This window comes from Molossus molossus, unplaced genomic scaffold, assembly GCF_014108415.1.
Source record: "Molossus molossus isolate mMolMol1 unplaced genomic scaffold, mMolMol1.p scaffold_m16_p_11, whole genome shotgun sequence".
Lineage (NCBI taxonomy): Eukaryota > Metazoa > Chordata > Mammalia > Chiroptera > Molossidae > Molossus > Molossus molossus.
In genome coordinates this window covers 75998518-76026124 of record NW_023425346.1, presented here as the reverse complement: position 1 = coordinate 76026124, position 27607 = coordinate 75998518, and the positions used below count along the sequence as shown (strand labels likewise).

At 39.4% G+C, this 27607-nt stretch overlaps 1 protein-coding gene across 3 annotated transcripts in view; it reads left to right on the top strand.

The window, feature by feature from the left end:
• Positions 1 to 27607, top strand: part of MAP3K20 (mitogen-activated protein kinase kinase kinase 20) — a 156375-nt gene that overhangs the window by 39019 nt on the left and 89749 nt on the right. The gene's annotated exons all lie outside the window — the stretch shown is intronic.

Below are 27607 nucleotides of genomic sequence, written 5' to 3'. Positions count from 1 at the left end.
GACATGAGGTGCTCCATGAAACAATGCAGTGCCACATGTACCAGTTCTTCAGGACATGTTGCCATGGATACCCAGTGTGATGGAGATGGGGAAAGAGTTGCCTAGGAATTCAGCCATTTTATTTTGAGACAGTGGAAAATACACTGTCCAGAAATAGGAACCATTAAACCATTCGTGTAAGGGATACAAATAGTTGTTTTCAAAATTGTCAATTAAAAGGAAAATGTTTCAAAATGAGTATTAATTAATGAAAGTTATTTTCTATTGTCTGTTGTTTTGTAAGCCAAAGGGGCTGTGCAGAATTCTTCCTTTTAGCTAGGAAATTATGTGGCATATAGATATGCTTAAGAAAAAATACTTTAATCAAAGATGAATAAAACCTAGAACATTCAGTGTAGGAACGCAGAAAGTCGAGAGCAGGACAGTAGGAGGCAGGTCCTCCAAGTGTCTGCTCACAGGCCTTCAGGGTTGGGAAGTTGGGAACCCTAAGGTAGAATTTGGATTGATAACAAAGCAAAGATTTGGGAAAGGAGCAAGTTTTAAGAATTAATAAGACTCGACAGAAGCAGTAGTAAGGATGGCAGCTAGTTTGATGTGATGTCACAGCCCCCCCTGTGCCTAGGAGTAGTTTGCAAACAGGACTAATTTCTAATTCTTCGATTTTCTGGGGCTATCCTTGACCTCACCCTCAACCCTCTTCAGTGAAATTCTCATCTCTAACCCAATGGATTCCAAAACAGGGTCCCCGGAATGGAAAGTGAGGACTCGTACGGAAACGGGTGTTCATCTAGCTGGATTCTCAACCACATAAATTTGGTTGGCAAGAGAAAGATGTTTAGAATTGGTACCCCTTTATCTTCATCTCTGCTTCTTGTCATTCACGTCATTATCATCTCTCCTCCTAGTAGCTGGCTATTTCCTCTTTTTGATCATCTGCCATATGTACAGCAACTTGAAAAAGAAAAAGAAAAACAGATCAGATCATGTAATCTCTACACCAGAAACTTGATAGTTTTCCATTATTACCTATTGAATACCTTCTAACTATAATAATGTATTAGACCCTTTAAACAAGTTTACCCCCAACAAAGCTTTGACCCTCTTCTCCTGCTACCTTTCCCTCATGAGAGGACGGAATCTTCTCCCAATGGGCAGCGTGCTTTCCTGCCTCCAGCCGAAATGCATTTCTACCAGCTCCCACAGGTCAGAAGGCTGTTGTCCTTAAAGTTCCCCTCCTCGGCCCTGGCCAGTGTGGCTTACTTGGTTGGAGCATCCAATGCACCAGAAGGTCATGGGTTCGATCCCAGTCAGGGCACCCACCTAGGTTGCCTTTGATTCTGCAGTTGGGGTGCATACGGGAGACAACCAATCAGTGTTTCTCTCTCCCTCTCTCTCTAATATCAATTTTTAAAATTTTAATTTAATTTAAAAATACCCCTCCTTAAAAGCTCTTCCAGCCCTCTGCCTCCCCCCCACCCCCGCAGTCACAGTGAAATGTTCCCTGTGTTTTCACAGACTGCATGTATACCTCTCTCGGTTGCTCTTGTGTAGTGTAGTGGTTAGAAGTCATGCTCAGCACAGCATTTAGCACAGTGCCTCGCACATAGTAAGCATTAAGCAAATGTTAGAAATACACACTGAGTATATTCTTTATCTCTTCTACTTCCCCGCTCCCAGCAGTGCTCACACACATGGCAGCTACACAAAAGTATTTATTGGTTAAACACTGGCTCATTTCTGTAGAGTCCTCAATAACTATTTCTCTACTAAAGCAGGTAATGAAGATATAAAAAATTTAGGGAGCAATATTTTTAAATGCTTTACCTAAATTTTTGTATATCTAAAGTGGGGAATCAAACAAGTGTTGGCGAGGGTGTGGAGAAAAGGGGACTCTAGTGCACTGCTGGTGGGAATGCAGACTGGTGCAGCCACTATGGAAAACAATATGGTGTTACCTCAAAAAGTTAAAAATTAAACTGCCATTTGACCCAGTGATCCCACTTCTAGGAATATACCCTAAGAAACCTGAAACACCAATCAGAAAGAATATAGGTACCCCCATGTTCTTAGCAGCACTATTTACAATAGCTAAGATGGAAACAACTCAAGTGTCCATCAGTAGATGAGTGGATTAAAAAGCTGTGGTACATGTACACATTGGAATACTATGCAGCTGTAAGAAAGAAAGATCTCTTAGCCTTTGAGACGACATGGAGGGACCTGGAGAGCATCAGGCTAAGCAAAACAAGCCAAGCAGAGAAAGACAAATATCACATGATCTCGTTTATTTGTGGAATATAATGAACTAAACAAACTGCTGAACAAAATTAACCCAGAGACATAGAGGTGGGGTACAGACTGACAAGCCTCAGAAGAGGGGGGAGTTTGTGGGGGAAGAGATAAACCACAGAACTTACTTGCATGTATGCATGACCAGTGAACACAGACAACAAAGCTGGGGATGGGGTGGGAGGGAAGGGGAGGAGAGTGTCAGTGGGGAAAAAATTAGGAACATCTGTAACGAAAACAAATTAATAAATAAAAAATTTTAAAAAATAAAGGGGAAATATGGTGAAGAATATCTATTTTATATGTGACCTGCATTTTAGAAGACAGTGTAGCAGCAAAGCAACATAAACTTCTGAGAGTCCTTTACCCACAGAGCTGACGTCATTGTTTTATCCATGGTAATAAAAGTGGACATGATCTGAAAACAGATTGGGTAACCAGAAGGAGATGACGCACAGTTTGGACACTGACTTTCTGGAAGCAGCTCTTTCCCAATAGCACACAGAAAGGACCCAGAGAGGGGAGAGCGAGGCCAGGCTGGATGTGGGGCGTGAGAGTTGTTCGGAACTGTGGCAGCTGTGGTGCTTTAGAATTTTAAATACGGCCATAAAAAGAAGAGACAACTGAGAGCATACCTTCATAAAACCGGAGACATTTCGAGTTGAAAAGGACCGACCTCACAAGTCCAGTTTTTCTCATTTTGGCCACTCATCAGAAAAGCCTGGTTTGTAAAAATGTACATCACCGGCCCAACTTCCACAGATTCAGACTTAGGAGTCCTGGATAGCATCTAGCACGAGTGTGTGCGTGCACATGTGTGTGCATATATATGCATTTTATCATTTATCCCTGATGTAGCAGGTCAGTCGACTGGCATTTAAGTACCAATGATCTACCCCAGCCAGAGATTCTAATATGGGATTCTTTTCAAAGTCGTCTGGTTGTCTGGACACTTGAATACCTCTGGTAATAGGAACCTTAAATAAAGACACCTTTTTCTTTTTGCGTTGCCCTCTTTAATTGGTTTTAGTTAGGATTTGCTATCCTTAAACTCTGCCCATTGGTTCTACTACTGGCCGCTGGAGCCACATAGATCGGGTCTCATACTTTCTCCATCTGGCAGCCTTCAGATATTTGGAGAAGCTTTGATGCCCTTATACCTTCTTTAATTAGGTTGTAGAGCGTTTTCTACCTTATTGTGCTGTGGTTTCCACTTAGTTCAGAAGCTATTTATTAAGGCCTCAATAGTGCCAGAACCGAGCTGGAGCTCGGAGGACCCACACGGATCTTACAGTTCAACTTGTAAATCATTATCTTCAGGACAGAGGCAGTGGTTTGAAGTGCGTGTTCTGTGCTGGAGTCCCTAACTCAGCCGCGTGGCCAGCCTGGTCGTTAGGCAAGCTCTTTGCACCCTGACAACGCCTTTCTAAGGTGACGATACGAACAGGACCTACAGCGGAGTGTCTTTGGGGGAATTACAGGTTTGCTGTGTGATGCTTGGCATACAGTAAGTGCTCACTACATTTGGGGCAAAAAATATACCAAAGTTTATAATAGTGTTAGGAACCAAAAAAGATGGATTACTATTTGGACAGCAACATTTATCTGGTATTGATAGAAAAATATTGAAATAAAGGTTCTGTGTACAAATTAAGTGAATTTGTACACATTTTTGCAAGTACCACAGAGCACTTAATTCTTGTGGAATTAAATAATTTTACTCATATTCTATTTAACACTTACATTAATAATTTAGGTAGCATCTGATCCAATTAATATGATAGTAGGAAAAATAGTTGACATGTCAAAAGGTACAATAAGAAGAAAAAAGAACCTGAAACGATTTCAGCAGATTAGAGCAATGAGCCAATAGATGGAAATGACAAACCTTGGACGCTGGAACCTAAGTGTAGGCAGAAGATGAGGAAGACACGGCTTACCAAAAGGACAGTTTATATTTGGCTTATTATGAGTTAAAATGCGATATACTTGTCAGGAAAGCCATGACTTTCCAGCTGTGATGAGAGAAATTTAGGATCCTGAATGAGGGAGATCACGTCCTGTTCGGCTCTGTTCAAAGTCTCAGTGTGTTTCTGCTTTGCTCTTTATTAACTGGGATGTTGGACACGTCTCTGGAACTTGGTTTCTTCCTCTACAAAATGGAGATAATTCCTGCCCAGTATGTCTCCCTTCTGAAATGTAAAGAGCAAATGTAATGTATGCAAGTGGTATTCACGGTTCAAAACCCTTTTTCCTTGATGTGACTGACATCACTAGTTTTTAGCCATCTAGAATTTTAATTAAGAGAAATTTAAATGAACTAAAATCCTAGAGATTGTAGCATAAAGATTATTTTTCATCTTGCCTTACGTTCAATAAAATGTGGGCATCAAAGTGGTTGATAAATGGTGAATTACTTTTGTGGGTATATTTATTTTTAGTTTGTATATTCCCTGACACGTCTGTGTGCACAGCTGACCCAGGTGCTTTGGAAGCTGTCCTGAAACCCCTCCCGCATCCGTGCTAGGTGGGCAGTGGCACAGGCAGCAAGGTCCACCTCATTGGCTAGGCCTGCGCTCACTTCCAGGGAAGAAGGTGCTCCAATACAGCAAAACGACAGTGGTAGTTTCTTTGACACTCTTTGCTGCTGGTGGCCTGTGCTTTGGGGAGGGAAGGAGGAGAAGTCTCCTTTTCCCAGCCCTGTTGGTCTCTGTCTGTCTGTCTCTTGCTTAATCAACTGTTCTAACAACAAAAATGCGTAATGTGGAGACCCAGATCCTGCAGACTACAGTTCTTTCCAAATATTTTTTAACGCCAAACATGAACATTAGAATCCCTTTACACACAGTGGGACAGTTTCCCGTGATCCTTAAATTGGCATTTTGGAATGTGTTCTCTGTAGTTACTGAGGAGCCTCAATGGAGAAGGAAAGAGACAGAGGGTGAGAAAGAAAGGGTGAGTCTAAATGACAGTCTCTTCCATAGTGTAAGTTCAATCCCTAAAACAAAAGGCAAAATCTCTTTTTCCCCTAAATAATGTGCTCTCCAGCTTCACCTCTCATCCTGAGAAACATGAAAGAGAAAGTAAAAGAGGTGACCCAAATCACAGAGTGCCTTTGATAGGAGAAATTCAGCTGTTTTGAACACTTACAATCAAAGGAAGTGGTTTCCCTAATTACATGAACTATGTGAAATCTCTGAGAATAGCTCTTCCACCCCAGGATCCCTTGCACTTTAGAAGTTTGCATAAAAGCTCACATGGAGAATCAGATGCAAAGTGTTTGATTCAGATTTTATTAGGCAGAAGCATGCCCACATCCGTCCTGCAGTTTGCCAGTTGCTCAGGTTAGGACCACTGGACCTGGTTTTGATGTTGGTGTCTTTCAGACCTGCAACATTAAGATCTTTGTTCTGTCCCTTTCTTGCAGGAGGCACGACTTTTCAGGAGTAGTCGCCATGAAAATATTCAGATTGGTCTTCCCAGTTTCTCTCTCAACCTTAAAGTGTGGACTTTGCATGGGAAAACATGATTTCCCGTGTTTGTTGTCAGACTGAATGAAGCTCTTCATTACGTGTTTTATAGTTTAAATATAATAATGATTTACCATAAAAAAATTGATATGCAGAGTTCCCCATTTACTATGAGAATCTGCCAAAACACTTGGCCTAAAGAATAATAGTGATTATGGCTGTATTCAGTCTTTTGTGCTTTGATAGTCATCTTGTTGCTGAGGCACAGAGTGCAGTGCAGGTGTGTGTAAAGAAGAGAATTATAAATATCTAAGTTTTCCAGGGAGGCAGGTGTCAGTATGAAGGCATAAGAGAAGGCAGAAGCATCCATTTCAATTAAAATGTCATATTGAGAAGATTTTTTTCAGGACAAGTAATTTTATATGTAAGGGAGGTTGTCTAGTAATCAGATATAACAGTAAAAAAAAAAAAGTGTGTGTGTTTCTTTTGTCTCTTTTTTCCTTTCTTTCAGTGAACAAGTATCTTGTTATTACATAGTATATTTTATATACTATGGAAAATGTGGGGTCCTGAGAAAGAAATGGGAATCTATGAGCAGAAACAGGAGATTTTAAATTGTAACCCACATAAAATTTCCTAACACCAGGACTATTGGCTCTTGGACAGCAAGATTTAAGAAATCTTGGTGCTCCTTCACCAAACCACCCTACAAAAACCTATTTAAACAATTACCTGCTGATTTTTTTCTATTTTAAAAATCCTCATTTATTCCTGATAAGTAGCTTATTTGAAAAGATACATAGATTAATACGTACTTGTGCCCTGGCTGGTGTGGCTCTGTTGGTCGGAGTGCCGTCGGTTGCAGATTTGATTCTCAGCGCACTTGCAGGAGGCAACCAACCAATGGATGTTTTTCTCTCTCCCCATCTCGCTTCCTCTCTCTCTAAAAATCAATAAAAACATACCCTCAGGTGAGGATTCAGAAAAATACTTGTAATTTTAGAAAGAACATGTAAAATATAAAAATGTTCATGATTATAAACTATGGGACTTTTTCTTTTGTGTGTTGTGAACTCCTAATTATGTATGGGTCAAGATTTGGCTATTTTGATATCAATATAATAAGAGAAAGGAGATTTGAAAAATGATAAAGAATTGATACGGTTGCCCGGCCAGTGTGGCTCAGTGGTTGAGCGTTGAGCCATGCACCAAGAGGTCACTGGTTTGATTTCTGGTCAGGGCACATGCCCAGGTTGTGGGCCTGATCCCCAGTGGAGGGCATGCAGGAGGTGACCAATCCATGTTCTCTCTCATCGATGTTTCTATCGCTCTCTCCCTTTCTGAAATCAATAAAGAAATAATATTACAAAAAAGAATTGGTACTATGGTAGGTGATTTCCTAAATGGATAGGTTTGTACATAATGATAAAAAGGTCTGTTATCTTAGAAATCTCATACAGTACTCAAAACTGAAATTTTAATAGCTATTTTAGTCCAACAATTCCAAACCCCCATTTAAAAAATTAATCATTTGAACTTCAGAGCAGGAACTTGGGTCGCGGTGAGCCCCGCTGCAGGGCCCAGGTCTGCGGTTTGCCAGTCTGCAGTCTTGTCAGGAGCACACTGGCAAGTCCCTGCTGCGTCTGTTATTTTTAAAATGACATTCGCTGCTACCCTAGGCTTGTTACAAGAGAGAGGTTAAACATGCTTGAATGATAGGCATTTGATAACATTTTAACATGAACGATAAAAGGTCCTTTTGCTTTTTTTCTTCATGGTATTTCTAGCAACTAGGGATAAAGTGTCACATAAATCACAATTCAGCTTCTTGATCTAGATCAAGATTCTATCTGAATCATCCCCAGGTCCTGAGAATTACACATTTCATGTTAAAATTCCACAGCCTCTCTGGAAAAACGGTCTCTATAATTCGTACCATTCAGAAGTCTGCTTAATGGCTGGCTTAAATAAATTCTGTTCAGGTTTTAACCCAGTAGCCTTTGCATTATCCTCAAATTATAATAAATAATATTCAGATAGTGTCTTTGCCATTTACAATGCACTGTTACTTGCATTATGTTCTTTACAAATGCTGAAACAGGTTCAGTACGATTCCCAAAATATACCAGAGAACCAGAGCTTCATCTTAGGTTTTCTGGCTCTGGGTCCAGGGCTCTTTGCCCTTAATAGAATCTCAGCTCTGGAAAAGACCCTAATTGACCACATTTCTGCTGCCTGCATCTCCTCTGCAGCATTCCTGCCGCAAATGGGCAGTTAGTTCCTGTTCGAATCCTAATTATTATTAATGATGGAGAACTCACTAACCTCCTGGAACAATCCATTTCATCTTTGAAAAACTATGATCATAAGAAAGTTCTTCTCCAAGTTATTCTGAGTCTATACCAAATGCCAACAGTACATCTTTGGCCAAGCATAAAAGGAATAATCTAATACTATAATGTGATTTTTTTAAAAACAACACTAAAATTATATTTCTCAGAAAACTTTTATCATATGACATTTATTAAGTGCCTAATTGTCCCCAACTCGTATATATAAGTAATATGATTCCACTATTGTAGCTTTTTAGTTTCTGTGAAATTTTTAAAGTTTTTTTCTTGCTTTTGGAATCTCTTCCTAGTATTAAAAGTGACGAGTTCTTCAGTAAAGGAACCTAATTTGGATATAGTATAGTAGTAATAGAAAAGTAGGTTTCTAAACATTATATTTTATTTTATACACTTCAGATCATGCTTCTTTCCAAGTCCACGTGTTCTCCGTGACCCTGCTGTACTTAAAACCAGATGGTTCCGTGTCACCTTTATTTTCCACATTTTATTTGTTTATATTATAAAAATGATACATGTTCAAACATTATAGCAGTGTGTAAAGTTAAATAAAAAAGCAAAAATTTGCTCCTCCCTGCAATCCTATACCCGAAAACAACAGTTTGTAAAACTTTTTAGATTGATCCTTTTCTCTGTACTTATAACTGTACCAATACTCCCCCTGCCCATAAAAAATGGATTGTGTAATAAGGATAACATGAGGGGAATTTGTGGTAGAACTGTCTGTATCTTCACTGGTGGTGATCACTTGAATACACATATGACAAAATTGTGTGGAACTAGACACACACACGTGCATGTAAAACTGGTGAAATCTGAATAATGTCTGTGGATTGTATCTGTGTCAGTTTCTTGATTATGAAATGGTAATATAGTTATGCAAGATGTTAACATTAGGGTAAACTGAGTAAAGATTATATGGGATCCCTGTATATTTCTTATAGCTGCATGTGAATCTACAGTTATCTTAAAACATTGGACCATGCTATTTTATATATGTATATATAAAATCTTGCATTTGTGTTTTTAACTTAGTATATTGAGGCACCATGTGACTACTTATAGAGCTTCATTGTTCCTTTTTATTGCTTTTACATTTTTGTGTTTAAATAGTATTTATTTGCCCTTAGTTTATTATACTAAATTATACTCTCGCCCAGTGTATGATAAAAAATTACTAGACATATATAGAAACATATGTTTCAAAACAAAATGTTTTGATGGAAACAGTGAGATGAACTGATGTGATTAGCAGACAAAGACTTTAAAGCAACTTTTATAAATATGTTCAAGAACTTAAAGGAAAACATAGCCTAATGAGAGAACAGAATGGGACATTCAGAGATATGGGAACTAAAAATTTTAAACCTGCAAAACTGCAGTCCTGAAATGTAAATTATTTAAATAGAGCTTAACAGCAGATTGTGGAAGACAAAAGGAAGTGTTTTGAATGTGAAGACAGACTAATAGAATATATCGAATCTGAGGAAAACACAAGGAAAAAAAGGCTGAAAAAATTGAATACTGAGTAATATGAGATAAAATGAATCGATCTAACATATGTATACTTGGAGTTCTAGAAGGAAAGGAGAGAGAGGATGTGACTTTGTACATTATAGTCAAAACAAATTTGAAGATGATGACTTAAAAGTCCCCAACTTTGATGGAAAACATACACTTATGGCTCCAAAGAGCTCAGCAAACCCCAGGCAAAATAAATTGAAAACAAGACACCCAGTCACATCATAGCTAAACTGATAAAAATAAAAGGTAAAGAGAAAAATATTAAAAACAGCCAGAAAAAAAAAACACAAAAAACAAACACATTATATAAAGGGGAAAAACAATACAAATTTCTGATAACTTCTCATCAGAAAAAATGGAGGCCAGAGACATCTTTAAAGTGCTTGGGGGACCCTGGCCAGTTTGGCTCAGCGGTTGGATTGTTGGCCCCGGACTGGAGAGTCCTGGGTTTGGTTGCCACTAAGGGTACCTTGGTTGTAGTTTGTCCCCAGCCCGGTTGGGGTCGTGTAGATGGCAACCAGTCAATGCATCTCTCTCACTTCGATGTTCTCTCTCTCTCCCTCCCACTCTATCTGAAGATAAAGGCAAAAATGTCCTCTGGTGAGGATCAAAAAAAAAGGTGCTTGAAGGTGAAAAAGAACTATTTACCATCTACAAGAGAGGTATTTTACATTTATACAGGAAACAAGTTGATTATATTTGTATATACTAGTAGCAAACAATTAAATCACAGAATTCAGAAAATAATTGTATTGCAATAGCAAAACAAAAAAAATACTTAGAAATAAATTTAACAAAAGATATGAAAAAACCTTTATGCTGAAAACTATAAAACATTGTTCAAAGAAATTAAAGATATAAATAATGGAAATATATATCATGTCCATGGATTATAAGATTCACTATTGCTAAGGTCACTTTCCTTGAAAAATTGATTGATAGGAAAACATAGTTGGAGGATTCATACTACTTGATGTCAAGACTTATTACAATGGTCCAATAACCTAGACAGCGTGGCATAGATCAATGAACAGAATTTCAGATTTAGATCCAAATATAGTACATTCAATTGAATTTTAACCAACATGCCAATACAATTACATGCAGAAAGGAAAATGTTACTAATAAATAGTTTGGAATAGTAGGATATAAGTACAAAATATTTACCTTGACTTCTGTACACCACACACAAAAATTTCTTCAAGATCCATTATAAACGTAAATGTAGAAGTTAAAACTGTAAAGCTTCTATAATAAAACAAAGGGAATATTCTATACTCTTATGGTAGCCAAATATTTCTTAGACACACCACAAAAGGTACTAATAATAAAAGCAAAAATTGATAACTAGAGCTTCATCAAATTTAAAATTTCTGCTCATGAAAAGAAATAGTTTAAAAAATAAAGAAGCAATCCATAGACTGGGAAAAAAATTGTTTATAATATATCTATCAAAGGACTTGTATCCAGAATATGTAAAGAACTCCTACAAATCAATATTAAAGAGATAAATGAAATTTTTAAATAGAAGAAGACATATGGATAATCAGTAAGCACGTGTGAAAGTGCTCAACAGCATTGGCTGCTTGGTGCAAATTAAAACCACAGTGAGGTCCATCTTACACCCACTAGAATGGCTAAAATTTTAAAAACCAATAGCACCAAATGTTGGTGAGAATGTGCATGAGCATGAGCACATTTTCATATGTTGTTTAGGGGAGTGTGAAATGACCACTTTGGGATGCTTTTTGGCAGTTTCTTAAAAAATAAACAAATACCTACCCTAGGATTTAGCAATTTAACTTACAGATATTTACCCAAATGGAATGAAAACGTATGTTCAGAAGATTGGTATAAGAATATTTTTATCTGGAGACAACCCAAGTGCCCATCAGTAGATGAGTGGATAAAAAAGCTGTAGGAGTCCGGCCAGTGTGGCTTACTGATTGAGTGTTGACCCAGGCACCAAGAGGTCACCGGTTCGAATCCCAGTCAGTACACATGCCCAGGTTGTGAGCCCGATCCCCAGTGGGGGGCATGCAGGAGGCGGCCAGTCAATGTTCTATCTCATTGATGTTTTTATCTCTCTTTCCCTCTCACTTCCTCTCTCTCTAAAATCAATAAAGGGAGAAAAAAAATTAAAAAAAAAAAAAAAAGCTGTGGTACATTTACACAATGGAATACTGTACAACTGTAAGAAAGAAAGATCTTCTATCTTTTTTTTTTTTTTTTTTATCCTCACCCGAGGACATTTTTCCATTTTTTGTTCAGGTAGAGTGGGAGGGGGAGAGAGGAACAGAGAGAGAGAGAGAAACATCGAAGTGAAAGGAACACATCGAGTGGCTGCCACCCACACGACCGACCAGGGCCAGGGACAAACTGCAACCGAGGTACGCGCCCTTAGCGGGAACCGAACCCGGGTCTCTCTGGACTGCAGGCCAACGCTCTAACCGCTGAGCCAACCCGGCCAGGGCTCTTCCTATCTTTTGAGATGACATGGAGGGACCTGGAGAGTATTATGCTGAGTGAAATAAGTTAGAGAAAGACAAGTACCACATGATCTCACATATTTATGGAACATCATGAACAGAATAAGCTGTTGATCAAAAATAGATCCAGACTCATGGAAGTAGGGAACAGACTGACAAACCTCAAAGGGATGGGAGGTGGAAGAGCTGGGAAGAGATAAACCAAAGAACTTATATTCATTTTGTACAACCAGTGGACACAGACATTAGGTTGAGGAAGGCAGAGGGTGGGGGTGGGAGCAGAGAGGAGGGGGTCAATGGGGGGGAGGGGAACATTTGTAATACTTTCAACAATGAAAATAATAATAATAATAATAAATATTTTAGCTTGTTCATTCATAATAGTAAAAACTTGGGAACAACCCAATGTTCATTAAAAGGAAAATAGATGATTTAAAAAAAATTTTTTTTTCTTTGTTGAATTTTAGAGAGAGAGGAAGGGAGGGATGAGAGAGATTGAACATCAGTGAGAGACAACATCGACTGGCCACCTCTTGCATGCCCCTGAGGATTGGACCTACAACCTGGGCATGTGCCCTGACCCAGAATCAAACCAAACTGGCGTCTTAGTGCACGATCAACGATCAACCACTGAGCCACACCAGCCGGGCAACGATATTATGTTTATAAAATAGAATTCAAATTAACAATAAAAAGAATGAACTACTGATAAATACAACAACATAGATGAATCTCAAAAAACATTATGTTGAGGGAAAAAAAAATCACACACACAGTACTATTCCATCTTTGTGAAGTTCAAGAAAAGAATGTAACTCAGGCCCTGGCTGGTTTGGCTCAGCGGTTAGAGCATCGGCCTGTGATCCAGAGAGATCCAGGTTCAGTTCCTGCTAAGGGCACGTACTTCAGTTGCAGTTTGTCCCCTGCCCTGGTTGGTTGTGCGGTGGCAGCCACTCGATGTGTCCCTTTCACGTGGATGTTTCTCTCTCTCTCTCTCTCTCTCTCTCCCCCTCCCTCCCACTCTGTCTAAATAAAAAATGGAAAAATGTCCCCAGGTGAGGATAAGAAAAAAAAATTGTGTGTGTGTGTGTGTGTGTGTACACACATATATACATATAAAAGAAAAGAATGTAACTCAGAAACAGCCTGATGGAAGAGCTGCATGGGCAGGAGACCTGGGAAGGGGCACTGAGTCCATGCCCTGTCCAGTCATGCTGCTCTCTCAGCACCTCCATGTGTTCTCCAACCCAGAACCTTTCTAACTCTTCCCCTCTGGGTTTTTATGGAGGTGTCATTACATAGGCACAACTGATAAATCCTTGGCCTGTTGGCAGTTGATTCAGCCTTAGCCCCTCTCCCCTCCCTGGAGGTCAGGGAGGTGGGACTGAAAATTCCAACCTTCTCACCGGGTTGGTTCTGCACGGTCAGCCCCCATTCCCAGGTGCTTTCCTAAAGTCGTCTCATTAACATAACAAAAGACCATTTTTATCACTTAGGAAATTCCAAGGGTTTTAGGAGCTTTGTGACAGAAACACGGACAAAGACCATCTGTGTATTTCCTATAAATCACAATATCACATACTTTATTCCTTTTTTATTACCAAACAATATTCTATTGTTTGTGTATACCACGCACATATTATTTACTCATTCATCAGTTGATAGACATTTAGATTGTTTCTAGTTTTGGACTATTATGAATAACACTGTTATGAATATTTGTGTACAGACACGTTTTTAATTTTCTTGGGTATATACCTAGGAGTAGAATTGCTGAATCACGTGGTAACTCTGTGTTTATTGTTCAAGTAACTGTCAGACTTTTCCAAAATGACTGTACCATACAAATCCCTTATCACATATATGATTTAGAAATATATTCCCCCATTCTGTGAGTTGTCTTTTCATTTTCTTTATAGTGTTGTTGAAGTACATAGTTAATTTTGATCAAGTCCAATTTATCTATTTTTCCTCTGTTGCTTGTACTTTGGTGACATATCTAAGAAGGCTTTGCCTATCCCAAGGCCAACAACATTTACTCCTATATTTTCTTCTAAGAGTTTTAGTTTCAGCTCCTTTATGTCTATAACCCATTTTTAGTTCATTTTTGAGTATGGTGTGAGGAAGGGATCCAGTGTAATTTTTCAATGTGAATAATAACTTCTTTTATCATAATAGCCAGAATTGTGTCCGGTGGCCACCTTTAGCTACAAGGTGGGTATGCAGGTGAAAGTTTTGGTTGGGGTCATTGCTACCCTAAACAGTGGCCATAGCATATATAGATTTTACTTTTGACTTAAACTAGTGTACCACCAAACTTCTTGAAGAATTATCCTAATTGCTCAGAAATATAAATTTGATCAAGAACCATTTTATAACTGGCTTCAAAAAAAGTTTTCTGGATTTTGTTCGTTAATATGGTTTTCTTGAAAATAATACTGAAAGCTGAAAGGGCTTGCTATTACAATTAAGAATTTATTTCCCTCTTTCTTATGCCTCCACTAAGCTATTTGCTCATCATCTTTCTCTCCACACATGCACAATGTACTTTTTATCAGCTAATGTTACATTATATTTAATGGGTTTGAAAAATATATCCTTAAGTGGACATGTCTCTACAGAAAAAAAAAAAAAACAAAAAAACCTCTTAGTATTCTCCCTGGTTTTGGGGTCATAAAAACTTTTGAACACTTAGTAAATTGTTATGCTATTGGAGTATTAGAAGCAGGGTGTTTAGTGACTTTCAGTACAGGTTCAGCTCCAGGGCTTTTCCTTCATTTTATTCTTCTAAAGCAACTTGGAATATGAGCACTATTTCCTGATCTTGTTAGGATGCGTTGTGTGAGTATCTGGATTCTGGTTGAGCTTTCTCCCGGGCAAGTTAACAAGGTCATGGAACTGAGGAATAAAGAAAAGCATCTCTTGGCTGCCTCTCCATCATCTAAGATGTGTACAGATTGTTTAGCAGGAAATGTGTAGATACTGGTTACTAGGCTGGTTTCTATGGAATAGTCCCCCTTGAATTGCACGATGTCCCTGTCTGTAGCTCTGAGACACAAGATTGATGTTAGATGATGAAGTGAAACCTGGGTGGCCTCTGGGGTTCCATTAATGCCTCTGCCAAAACTCGATCTTCTTGTCTTTCTTGCTTCCCTAGATTGAGCTGCTTTTACTGACTCATTTGGTTAAAGCAAGGTGTTTTTCAAGATTTGGTCAAAGACTAACTCTGTAAAGCTGACTACAGAGAAAATAAAGTCGATAGTTGTAGAATTCCGAACCCCAAGCAGCTGTCGAAGACGTAGACTTGGTCCTAATGTAGGATAGGTATAAATATTTATAACACTAATAACCAATAATTTGAGCTTAATGCATTCCAGGCAGTTTTCTTGGTGCTTTACAGGCATGAACTCATTTAATGCATAACAATAGTAAATTATATGCTAATGCTCCTTTTTATTTTATAAAGTGTTTTCACACTTACTTGATTCTTATCAAAATCCTTTGCTATGAGGTCGGAGGAGACTCAGGAGACATGACAACTCAGTGCCATGTGGTACCTGGAGTAGATGTTAGAACACAAAGAGGACATTATGGGGACACTAGTGAAATGCAAACCATGCCTGGAATTTCATTAACAGCAATGCACTGCAGTAGCACAAGATATTAACTGGGTGAGGACTGGACAGTCCTTTTAATCTAAAACCCAGCTTTTCTCTAAGTCTAAAAAGTATTTCAAAATAAATTAATTTTTTTTAAGTTCATTGAATAGTTTTTATTATCCCCATTGCACCTGTTTCTAATGAAAGACTAAGACTTGCATAGCATACAGGAGAGGCGGTGAAAACCGCAGCTGAAACCCCAGTCTGCAGTCCTCATTCAGTGCCTGCGTTCACTGCTGCCCCAGTAAGACCCATTGCCTTTCACGTCATCCTCCAATAGCCTTTTGAGATTTGGGAGATGATAGTCTCATTTAATAGGTAATAGATCATTGTGATCCATGTTCACTATTGGAAAAATAACTCAAAAATATTTTCTCATTGACTTCATGTCAGTAGTCCTTCTATATTAGAGTGGGCTCATATTTGAGGGCTCACTTGATTTAACCAATACAACAGAAACCTCATTATGATAAATGATAGCCAGGGCCAAAGGGAGTTGTTTTGAAGAAGAATGGTGGTGTGGTGTGGTGTGGTCCTCTGTGATCTCTGACCCAAAACTCTAAGAATGGGTAGGAAATAGAAAGGCAAGAGCTGCCCCATCAAATTCCGATTCCCCATCCAGTGCAATAATTGTGGGGCTCATGGGGAGCCAGGTTCCTTACCCTGCAAGTGGAAAAGAGAAATAAGGTTCACTTTTTTTTTTCAGCGTGGCACTTGATTTTAGAAATAGTGGGCCACATTAACAGGTCTATTTAGAAGTTTGAAGAAGCAGGCTTAACAACTATGGTCACCTGGTGTATTTTGATCTTTGAATTTAGAGACTTCCCCCAGCCTTGGTACCCCCTGAGTGTGCAGGATAAGACGGGCCTTCCCTCTTTCCCGATGCTGCGTTCAGTAGCTTCGCTCTGGTCTGTGGTCTGGTCCTGCCCAGACCTGCGTTTTGGAATCTTCTCGTCACCGTGCATTGTACTGTGCTCTTGCTGTCAGCCTTTGGATCTGTTTTCCAGCAGTTCATAGTTCTGAGGTTCTGTATATCTGAGTTCAGTTCTTTGTATCTTTCTAAAAATGTTTTCTTTGCTCACTCTAGGTACAGCTGCTAGCAGCTAACATTTATGGGGGGAAACCACGTGCCTAGCATGTACTTTCCATGTAAATAAATTTAGTTCTTATAGCTGTTTTAAGTAGATACTGGTTTTCTTATTTTATAGATGAAGAGTGAGTGAACTCCGTGACATTGAGACTTGCAAGGGCCACTCAGCTCGTACATAATAGAGCCGAAACAGCCCCAGGGTTGTCTGACTGCAGAGCAGCGAGGCTGCAGTTTAGCTGCCACACAGCCACTCCAGGCCAGCGGGGCTGAATCCTGGCTGCGCCTCACATTCACCTGGGAAGCTTCTAAGATGCTCCCAGGCCTGGGCCCCACCCCATACCAGTTAAGATTTAAGTCAGAATGTTAGAGTGGAAGAGACTTTTTAGATCACTCACTCTTTCATGTCTGCCTCCACATTTGGGTGGTTTATCAGTAGGTAAGCTGAGGCCCCCAACTCACGTAGCCATCAAGTGTCAGAACCAAGAGGAGGATGCAGGTCTCTTGATTCTGATTCTGGAGTCCCTTCCATACTGAGATCAAATAAACGTTAGAATGTTTGCTGTGTACAAAGTCTTAGGCGTGTGTATAGTCACGGGTGAGTTTGTTTATCTGTATGGAATATATAGAACTGTATGTGCATGTACATATGTGTGCGTGTATAGACATGTACGCCTATGTGATTTGAAAATCGATACTCATTTGTGAGAGGAGCAATATTGCATCATAGTTGAAATCATAGGCTTTATAGCCAGACTGCCTGGTTTGAATCTTGGCTTCACTGCTTCTTAGCTATCTGATCATGGGCAAATTGCTTTACTTTTCTGGTCTTTAGTTTCTTAGAGATAAATTGGGGATGATAATAATAGTGCTTACTTCATGGGTTAATGAGTTAATAATATGTGTAAAGTGATGAGACAGTGTTGAAACACAGGAAGGTCTCATCAGTGTTAGCTAATATATGAGTGAGGGTGTACTCAGCTTACAAGTTTTGAAATTCAGGAGTTACCACATTCATTGATTGCAAAAGAATGGTGATATTTATGTGGTCTGGTTCATCTGTATCAAATCCCTTTCTCCCAGCCTTAAGGACATCTGTATACCTTTCTGTAGGCCCGTAACAGGGTCTACACTCTCATTCATGCTTCATAGCCCACAATCTGTCCGTCTCCTAGAAAACATGCTGATGTTCTAATTTATGTTCTTCTTTATCTCTGAGCTCACTACTGGACCTCATTATTTAGTGAGACCCTTCTCTCTGGGCTCACTGTTACCTTCCAGCAGGATTCAGCAGTGACTGTCTGTGTGTTTTGTTAATAAATATGTGGGCTTCAGACACGTCACTGTGATGCTGGTTGGTATGTGGCACCAGCCATCTGCAGGCTTATATTTTTTTTACATGCAGAACGATTCTTGAGGGTCATAGGAGTTGACAAATGGTTTTGATAGAGAAAATCTTGAATTGTTTTCTCTGGGACTTTTAGTAATGGTGATAGTTGTGTGAGAAGAATTCCACCTAGAGAACTCAAAATAGAAACTGAGGCCTGTGTCTGATCTCTCCAGGGTTGCTGCATGAAATCAGAGGAATATGTTACACAGACACGAATGCAGTCAGCAGGCACAGAACAGACCCAGTAACGTTTTCATTAAGTACCATTCAGCAAATGCTGTTAAAGGGGCTTTTTTTCTTTCTTTCTGCTTATAAGTATGAAGGTGTTAAGTCGAGCTCACAGTCAAATTAAGGATACCCAATGACTCTTCAAGCAAACAGAAAAATGGGCATTTGGGGTGAGGCAGGGTTTGGAAACGAGATAAAAATCTGAGCTGAAATGGACGCAGCAAGCAAGATCGCATCAGGAACACAGGAAGTTACATAGGTCAACTCAAATAATTTGAGACAATAGAATGGGCTGTCTTGAAAAGTAGTTTCCTGCTATAGGAGATCTAAGACTCCCAAGGATACAGTGAAGGCACCTCCTAAGGAAAGCTGCCCGCTGCCCAGATAGGTCCCTGGTGTGGTCGCTTCTGCTCTCTGTGTTCAGAAATTTTGTCTTAAGAGTTCAGAGTTGAGTGAACTCAGGATGCTCATATATTTGATTTAAGACTGAAGAATAAAATCAACTTGCTAAATTTTAAACTTTCTATTTGTAGGTGAGTTATATGCAAAACAAACTTATAAAGAGATTGCTTCATGAGAGTGGATTCAGAATAAAAGGAGTTAGTGATGGGATTTGAATATGTTCTGATACTACATTCTGCCGATAATCTGATTAATCTACTCTTCACCGGGAGGACCTCACTGGGGAGGTTATTATGCCTTCAAACACCCCATCCCACCTCTTCTCCCCGCCAGTCCTTATTATTGCTTTATTTTTTACTCTAGGCCATAATGGCTGACCATCCCTAATCACCACTAAACACACATATGTGTGCGTGCATACACACACACACACACACACACACACACAACTTTACTAAATATGTTCATACTTTCGATCAAGTTATCTCCCATCCTCTAGATTATTTTTACTGTATATTTGTTAGGGTTTGCTACTTTTTAGAAATCGGTAGTCTGGCAAATGTCCCACACATGTCTTTGTCGTTAGCTATTGTTTGAGTATGCTGACAGAACCCAGAAATAGTAAAATCATTAATTTAGTTGAAGAATCCAGGTATTCAAGATCCTCTCTAATTGGAGTCTACAGGATGTTAAAGGACTTTTCAGACTATTTTAAAATTAAATTTGCGTGAATTCTTCTAAATGATTTTGCAGATTTCCATAATAGATGTAGCAAACATTTCTCTTATGGGATGTAAATAATCAAACTCTGTTGCACTGTAGAGTAATATTATAAAGCACTTAGCTAATCAGATTGTGAGAGTCGCTCGAAATCCCTAACCATGTAATTTTTGCTTAGAGAGAGGGCGCCTCATGCTGTGCAATTACCTGGTTTTATCAGCTGTAAACTCGGTTGCTGTTAGCTGGCCTATGGCCTGGGGACTATGGAGAATTAGACCCTGGTTCCTGACATGATCCTGGGCAGTTGCGTGCTAGGCAGGCAGGGCAGTCCTGCGGTGGGGGCGGTGGCTGCGGCCCGAAGGGGGGGTTGATGAGGAATTGTTTCTGATGTTCCTGTAACTAAAGGGAGCTTTGGAATTTTCAAGGCATATTGCTGTTTTAGGATGTTCTGTAAACTGACTTGCCACTCTGTATTCAAATTAGGTGTGAAAAGGAAGGTGGGATGGTTCAGTGGTTATAAGCAGGGCTTAGACATCACCTACCTGTGTTTAAAACCTGGCTTTGCCATTCGCTGTGCTCTTGGGCACGTTTTTAAATCTCTCCGGGCCCAGGGTTTTTTCCCTGTGAAAGGGAGATAATAGTAGACCCAAGCTCATGGTTTGCTGTGAGGATTTAAAGGGTCAATCTCCATGAAGTTCTTGGCCTTCCTGATAGTAGGCATTGAATAAATATTAGCTATTATTATAGAGGAGTCTGTAAATTGGAATCACTTTGAGCAAGGGAGGCTTTTAATAAAAAATGTGTAGATGAAAGGACTCATATTTTTATTGGAATTTTCCTTTAAAGAGAAGGGGGGAGGGGGGAGAGAACATATAAAAGAGGCAGAGATAGGAGACCTTGATTAAAATTTTATTACTCACATTTACTAAGCTCCTGCATAGTGAGCTTGAACAAATCAAATCAAAGACCTAGTTTTTAAAAATCTTATATATGATAAAATAACTTATTTGTGAAAGTCAACTAAAATAAGTGCTTTGGAATGTTAAAGTGCTATATTTAGGTTAAAAACACACACACACACACCATAAATAAACATAGAAGGTCAAATATAATAAATACACAAAGCTAATTAAAATAACCAAAACAGCTCGGCCGGTGTGGCCCAGTGGTTGAGCATCAACCCATGCACCACGAGTTTGCCAGTTCAATTCCCAGTCAGGGCACATGCCCAGGTTGTGGGCCAAATCCCCAGTGTGGGGGGGCATGCAGGAGGCGGCCAATCCATGTTCTCTCTCATCAATGTTTCTCTCTCTCTCTCTTTCTCCCTTCCTCTTTCTCTCAAATCAAGAAAGAAAAAAATTTTTTTTAATTAAATAAGCAAAGCATGAAGCTAGAATCCACTGCTAGAAGAGATCTGGATTTTCCCATAAGCTTGACTTCACTCTGAGTGATAAACTGATTATAAAAGAAGAGGTGAACTGTCAGAGAAAGGAATGGGGGTGGGCTGAGCACCTGGCATGTGCTGGGCACTGGAGTAGGATTACGGTCCCCATCTTACAGATGAGGAGACCGAGGCCCAAAGAGGTTAAATAACTTCCTCAAAGTCACCTAGCATGTAGAAGTGGCAGAGCTAAGACTCTTGCTGGAGCCTGTTTGACTCCAGAGGATATCCTAATGCACCAAGGTTCATTTTCTCAGTTCAGCTTATCAGATATTTACTGAGTACTCATTCTGTGTAAAGTACTGTTAATAATATATATATTTTTTACAGAAATGGATAGAAATGTAAAGCATAAAGGAATCTGGAAGACAATTTTATCCAACCAAGTCATTATCTAGGAAAACAAGGTCCAGAGTGACCAGGACCAGGCTTTAGGGTCATCTATTTTGGAACTAGAATTTAAATTTCCACTCAGTGTAGTTTAGTATTTGATTATATTGTGTTGCTATTCAGTTTTTGTAAAAGCTTAATCCTTCATTAGTTTATACTTTAGGACTAATTAACAGGCTTCCTTTGGGGAGGTTTTCCGTGTAATTTTAGCAAGTTATCTTTTTGACCAAGTTACCTAAGTTGTTTAGTGGAAGGCTGGGGTTTTGTGTATGCTTTTGTCACCCAGACTGAATACAGGTTGTTTACAACATATTTGACTTTTTCATATCATCACAGTGCCATTCTGTTGTGAGCATGAAGAATGTGAAATCTGTTAGCCTTTTGATGATTTGGAGATATCGCTCAAATCCCTGTTCTTAAATCTTTGCTATTTGTTTCATTCGGCTCTAGCCACGCTTCCATCCTGCCAGGCTAGTCTGCCCTGAGTTGGGCATGCACTTAACTAGAGAGCAGCCCGATTTCCTGGAGGGGAGCCCAGGCTGCTCGGGGTGACCACGTGCGGTGAGTTTGCTGCAGCCCACCAGGAAAACCACTGAGCACTAGAGACTTCCCAGCAGTGGGGATGTTCGTAATAAATCCCACATGGCTCCATCTCACTTGTTCATCAGGAGTGAACGGAATGACTGGTTTATTTTTTTCCTTAGCATTTCTAGCTGTTTTCCTTCCCTAAAAAAGTTTTCATGACATGAAACATATAGGCTGTTTTATATTTCAGAACCTGAATTCAGTTCATTTGTCCTTCATTTCCCTGAACACCTAATGGGCAGCATTTGAAAGAGGACCTACAGAATTGTGAGGGTTGCTGCTTGTCACGTGACCGTATTCGTGACTGGGTCTCATTAAGCCTAAAGTGACTCAAAGAGCATGACCTGTGTTTGACACTCTGGTGATTAAATACAGGATTGAAAATCAAGCCTACTTTTCAAGCTGTTCTTGTAGCACTGCATTTCTAGGAGGAGAAGGGCTGGTTTTCCATCTTGTCATACATGTAAGAATCAAGTTTTTATTTTAGAAAAATGCCCCTACCATGATACACTCGGGAGTAAAAACACAATGAATTAAATAGCCTTTTCTTGTTTTGATTCTGGTTTTTGTGATCTGGTACATATAAATCTTTTGATGACTGAGATTGAGCATTCTACCTCCATAATCTTTATAATCAGAGCCTGAAACAGAATGGAGGGGAAGGGAAGTTCTACCCACATCCTGCCTGAAAGAGCTAGGTGTTTTGGCCTTATAGATTTATAAACACTGTTTTAAATCAAAAATGTCCCCCTGTCCTTGATAATCCCGCTTCTAAGTGCAGTAGTTCTGGGCTCTGTGGTGACAAAGATAAGACACACTGTACTAGAAGACCTATTGCCTTTTGAACCTGTCCTGTTCATAAGAGGCCTAGTTCAGTTGCTGTGGACTTTTATGATACTGGCCCAGCTGTAGGCAGAGGGCTGTCGTAGTCCATTTGCACTGCTCGAACAGAATACTGAAGACGGGATGGCTTATAGACAACAAACATTTCTTCCTCACAGTTCTGGAGGCTGGGGAGTCCAAGATCAAGGCATTGGTTTCTGGTTCGAAACCCACTTCCTGATTCAGAGATGCTGTCTTCTTGCTGTTTCCTCGTGTGGTGGAAGAGGCTAGAGAGCAATCTGGGGTCTCTTATAAGAGCACTGATACCATTCATGGGGCTCCAGCCTCAAGATGTCCACCTCCCAGAGGCCCCAACTCCAGTACAATCCCATTGAGGCTTAGGTTTCAACATGTCCATTTTAGGGGAACACATTGAGCCTATAGCAAGGAGCCTGCTTTAAGTGTAGCCCCACTGCTGAGAATCAGGTCCTTTCTCAGTGCAGGGCAGAGGAGCACTGTCGCAGTGGGGATGACACTGTGGACTGACAATGGCTGGCTTACCTGCAGCGGTGATTTTGGAAATATATGCTAAAATATCCTGGGTGGAAAATTGGAAATGGAAGGTTTAAGCCAAAGCAATCCTCTGCATTCTGAATCTGAAAAAGTACAGTGCCAAGGCAAGGGCATGCTTGGAGAATAGCCAAAGCAGGAAAAGGCTGTCAAGAAACTGTGCTCATTTAATTGCCATGGACTGCAGCGCCTGCGGCAGGGAAAGGCTTCATTCTGAACGTTTAAATAGCGATGAGCTGGTGAGCACACATTTCAAATGTAGCGTCTACTGTGGTTATATAATTGGTTGACTGTCATTCTTATGAAGGAATGGCCTTAGTAACCCCTATGCATGTAAAAGAACAGAATGAATGCTGAAGCAAACCCACACCCAACAGCATTTCCTCTTCTCACTGCACTGTTCAGAGTAAACATCTGCTAACATGGCCCCCTATAGCAATTATGTCAACGCACTAAATATCATTATCATCAAATACTGTTTGTCCGTCCCTCCTTCAGAGAGTATTGAGTGCTGCCTGTATAGAAAGCACCTGACCTTTCTCTCGTGTGGTATTCACTCTGCACAATGAGAAAGTGGGAAAGGCCCCGGTCAAGGGCAGCAGGCCATAGGAGCAAATGTAAGGGAAGAGAACATCGTTTGCTACAACACTGAGCGGGCTGAGATCAATCTAGAGCGCACTCAGTTTCCAGCACCTGCAGCTCTGGTCTCGTGCCCCTGAGAACCTATGGCCTTCCCAAGAATAACCCAGGTGAGCACTACTTTGTTCTGGAACCGTGTCGGGAGAAACTCATAGCTCAGTGATGAACTAAACTCGTTTTTATGTGCCATGGGTAGTCCTGGGGCGGTAAGGAAAGAGTTTTGCTTCTTCCTGGTTCAGTCCTAGGGAAAATCAGAATTTCCATGCAATTAAATATTGTTAATTTTATATTTATGTATTCTAGTCATATTTATTAGATATATACAATCATGTGTTACTTTTTCTAATTAAAAAATTACATAGGCCCTGGCCAGGTAGCTGAGCTGGTTAAAGCATCATCCCAATATATCAAGGTTGCAGGTTCTAGCCCCAGCCAGGGCAGATGCAAGAATCAACCAGTGAATGCATAAATAAGTAGAACAACAAACCAATCTCTCCCTCTCTCTCTCTCTCTCTCAAATCAATAAAGTTTGTAAAAGTTTTTATAGGCTTGTTATAAGAATTTGGGAATATATAAACATTTAAAATCACTTATGATCTTTCTGCTACCTAGAGATAGCCACAATAAATATTTTGTTTTATTTCCTCCCAGTTTCTCGCCTATGTGTATAATTTTAACTTTTATAAAATGTGGGATCATCTCATATCTTCTTGAGCTTTTGGGGAATAGACTGACCCTGGCTCATATTGGTACTGTAGAGACAGAGCCGTCTTCGGAGAGGGCCTTCGACCTTGAATACCCAGTGTGATAGGAGACCGCTTCCTCTGGACGATGGCACGAGCCACTTGTCGTTCTTTTGCTCTCATATTCTCATGGAATCATAGAGTCTTGGAATCAGTAAGGACCTCAGAGATCAGGGTCCATGGAGTAGTGTTTTAAATAGCACACATACCAAAGGGCAAGGAGGAACATTTGATACTCGTGGGGAGTACAGGTGGACCATGGGTTTTAAGCTTACTGTCTTGGTCGTCAGCACCACGTCCCAGGCAGAAGCGTGGGCCCTGTGAGACAGAATCCTGTTGCTGTGTAGATGGCTGTAGACAACAAGGGAGAAAAGCTTTTTCCTAATATAAAATATGAATGGAGCCAGCCAGCCGACCAACAGGGATTTTCATAAACTATTGCTTTCATTCTGTAGTGATCAATAGTGCACTCAGTATCTTACTTTCTTTCACAAAAGGAAGTGAACTCAATTTTATTTTTAATATATTTATCACATTAATATAGACCGTATCAATGGAATATTAAAAAGTATAAAACAAGTTTTTAAAATCACAGAATCTTTAAGGATTCTATGGCAGCTCTCTAGAATTAAAGAAATTTTTTAATTGGGTATTAGGTTGAAAAGAGTTTTGAATTGAGGGAAAGGGGTTGCTCTAGGATGAAGATGCTAATTAATTTAAAATCTTATAAAACTGGTGAAAGTAATTTAAAGGAAGGGAATTAAAATTTCCCTTAAACTTAAATTGAGTTGGAGATACCACTTTTTTATTTGGTCTACCTCTGATTATTATTAGCCCGCTTCCATGAAACTAGTACAATAGTACTCTCAAGTTCTACGTTGTTTTCATGGTAGTAAATCAAATTCTTAGTTTATTAAATGAGAACCTGAAGTCTTATTCCATAAAAATGTCTTATGCTTGCAAATTATACTGGAAGAGTATAGTTTCTCATAACTGTAAAAAATTAAAATGTGAGCACAGCAATAAGACACGAGGGTTGTTATATTGACATTTACATAGTCCTACTCAAGAGCTGTTAGACTTGCTTACCAATACTTGAAAAGATCAATTCTGTCTCTCCAAGGTATCACTTGGCAATCTTAACTGTGTACATAGAAACAAGCTGGAATGCTGAAAGTCCTGTGTTATGGTGAATTTTAAAACCAGAAGTTCAGAATTCTTGTATTTACTCTTTATTGATAAAAATATTTTTTTGTCTTGTTTTGTTCTATTTTGTTTGTTAATCCTCACCGGAGGATATTTTTCCATTGATTTTTAGAGAGAGTGTGGAAGGGAAGGAGGGAGAAGAAGAAAGAAACATTGATGTGAGAGAGACACATTGATTGGTTGCTTCCTGCATGACCCCATCCAGGGCCAGGGATCAAACCTGCGACCCTCTGGTCCATGGGCTGACACTCTAACTGCTGAGTCAGACCAGCCAGGGTAATAAAAATGTTTTTAATGGTCACAGAATTTAGATAACCCAAAGAATATACCAAAATATACCAAAGGGTAACATTCCCCTATTTTGACAAATACTAGTCTAAAACTCTCATGCTTTACTCACAAAGAGTTATCAGCCACTAAAAGGGGGAGGGAGGGGTTATGATTTCCAAACTTTACACGAACTCTGCTTTTTTTGTTGTTGTTAATCCTCACCCAAATCCTAAAAAATAATTTTTCCATTAATTTTTAGATAGAGTAGGAGGGAGAGAGAAACATTGATGTGAGGGAGACATATCGATTGGTTGCCTCCTGCACGACCCCAGCCCGCAACCCAGGTACATGCCCTTGACCAAGAATTGAACCCGTGACCCTTCAGTCCAAGGGCCAACACTCTAACCACTGAGCCACACTGTCCAGGACAACTTGAACTCTGTTTTTTTACAACAAAATTCATTTACTGTTTCTTAATGAGAAATATAATTGCCACATGGATGAATAATTTTATTGCCCAATTAATGCATTTTCTTCCTCAAACTAAAGTATGAGAATAAGATTGCTTGATGAGCACAGAACCTCCACACACAATAAGCACTCAGTGAGTCTTAAGAAATCATTTTGATAGCCCCCCTCCACACCTATATTATTAAAAGAAAAGCATTGTCAAGCCTTCCTTGATAAATATCTCATCCAATCCATGGTAATTTTTTCCATATTGAACCCCTGTCTAAAGGGGAGTCTTCTTTCCGACCAAGTCTTCGTTTTCATTAATTGCCGACACTGTTCATGATCCCTTTTCTGGGGTGGGGACTTATAAATCTCCTATTTACTTACTGCCAACAACATGCCTTTCATTTTAAAATATTAAACATTTACTATATTTAACTTACATATGACTTTGTGCCCAATTGTTTATAATTCTTGATTAGCCATATTTTATCTCCACAAAAGAAAAAAATTTTAATAACTAAATGGGATTTAGTCAACCTAGAGAATGTCCTTCTATAGACATTAGCAGATATAAGTTGTACTATCTCGGTTTTTTCACTTCAGATATTAAGTTTAATACTTATAATTTATTTTTTACCATGTCACTCTGCAGTACAGTTTTCCAGTATTTAATACATTTCAAAATGTAAAGTATGGCTTCCCTATCAAGTCACCACTGTTAAGTCAGTAATCCACTTTTATATCCTTTATAGAACATTTGCATATAGTAGGAGAGAAATAACAGTTTTAAACATTCTTATTGATTGTAGAGAAGAAGAGAGAGAGAGAGAGAGAGAGAGAGAGAAACATGGATTTGTTGTTCTACTTAGTTTTATGCAT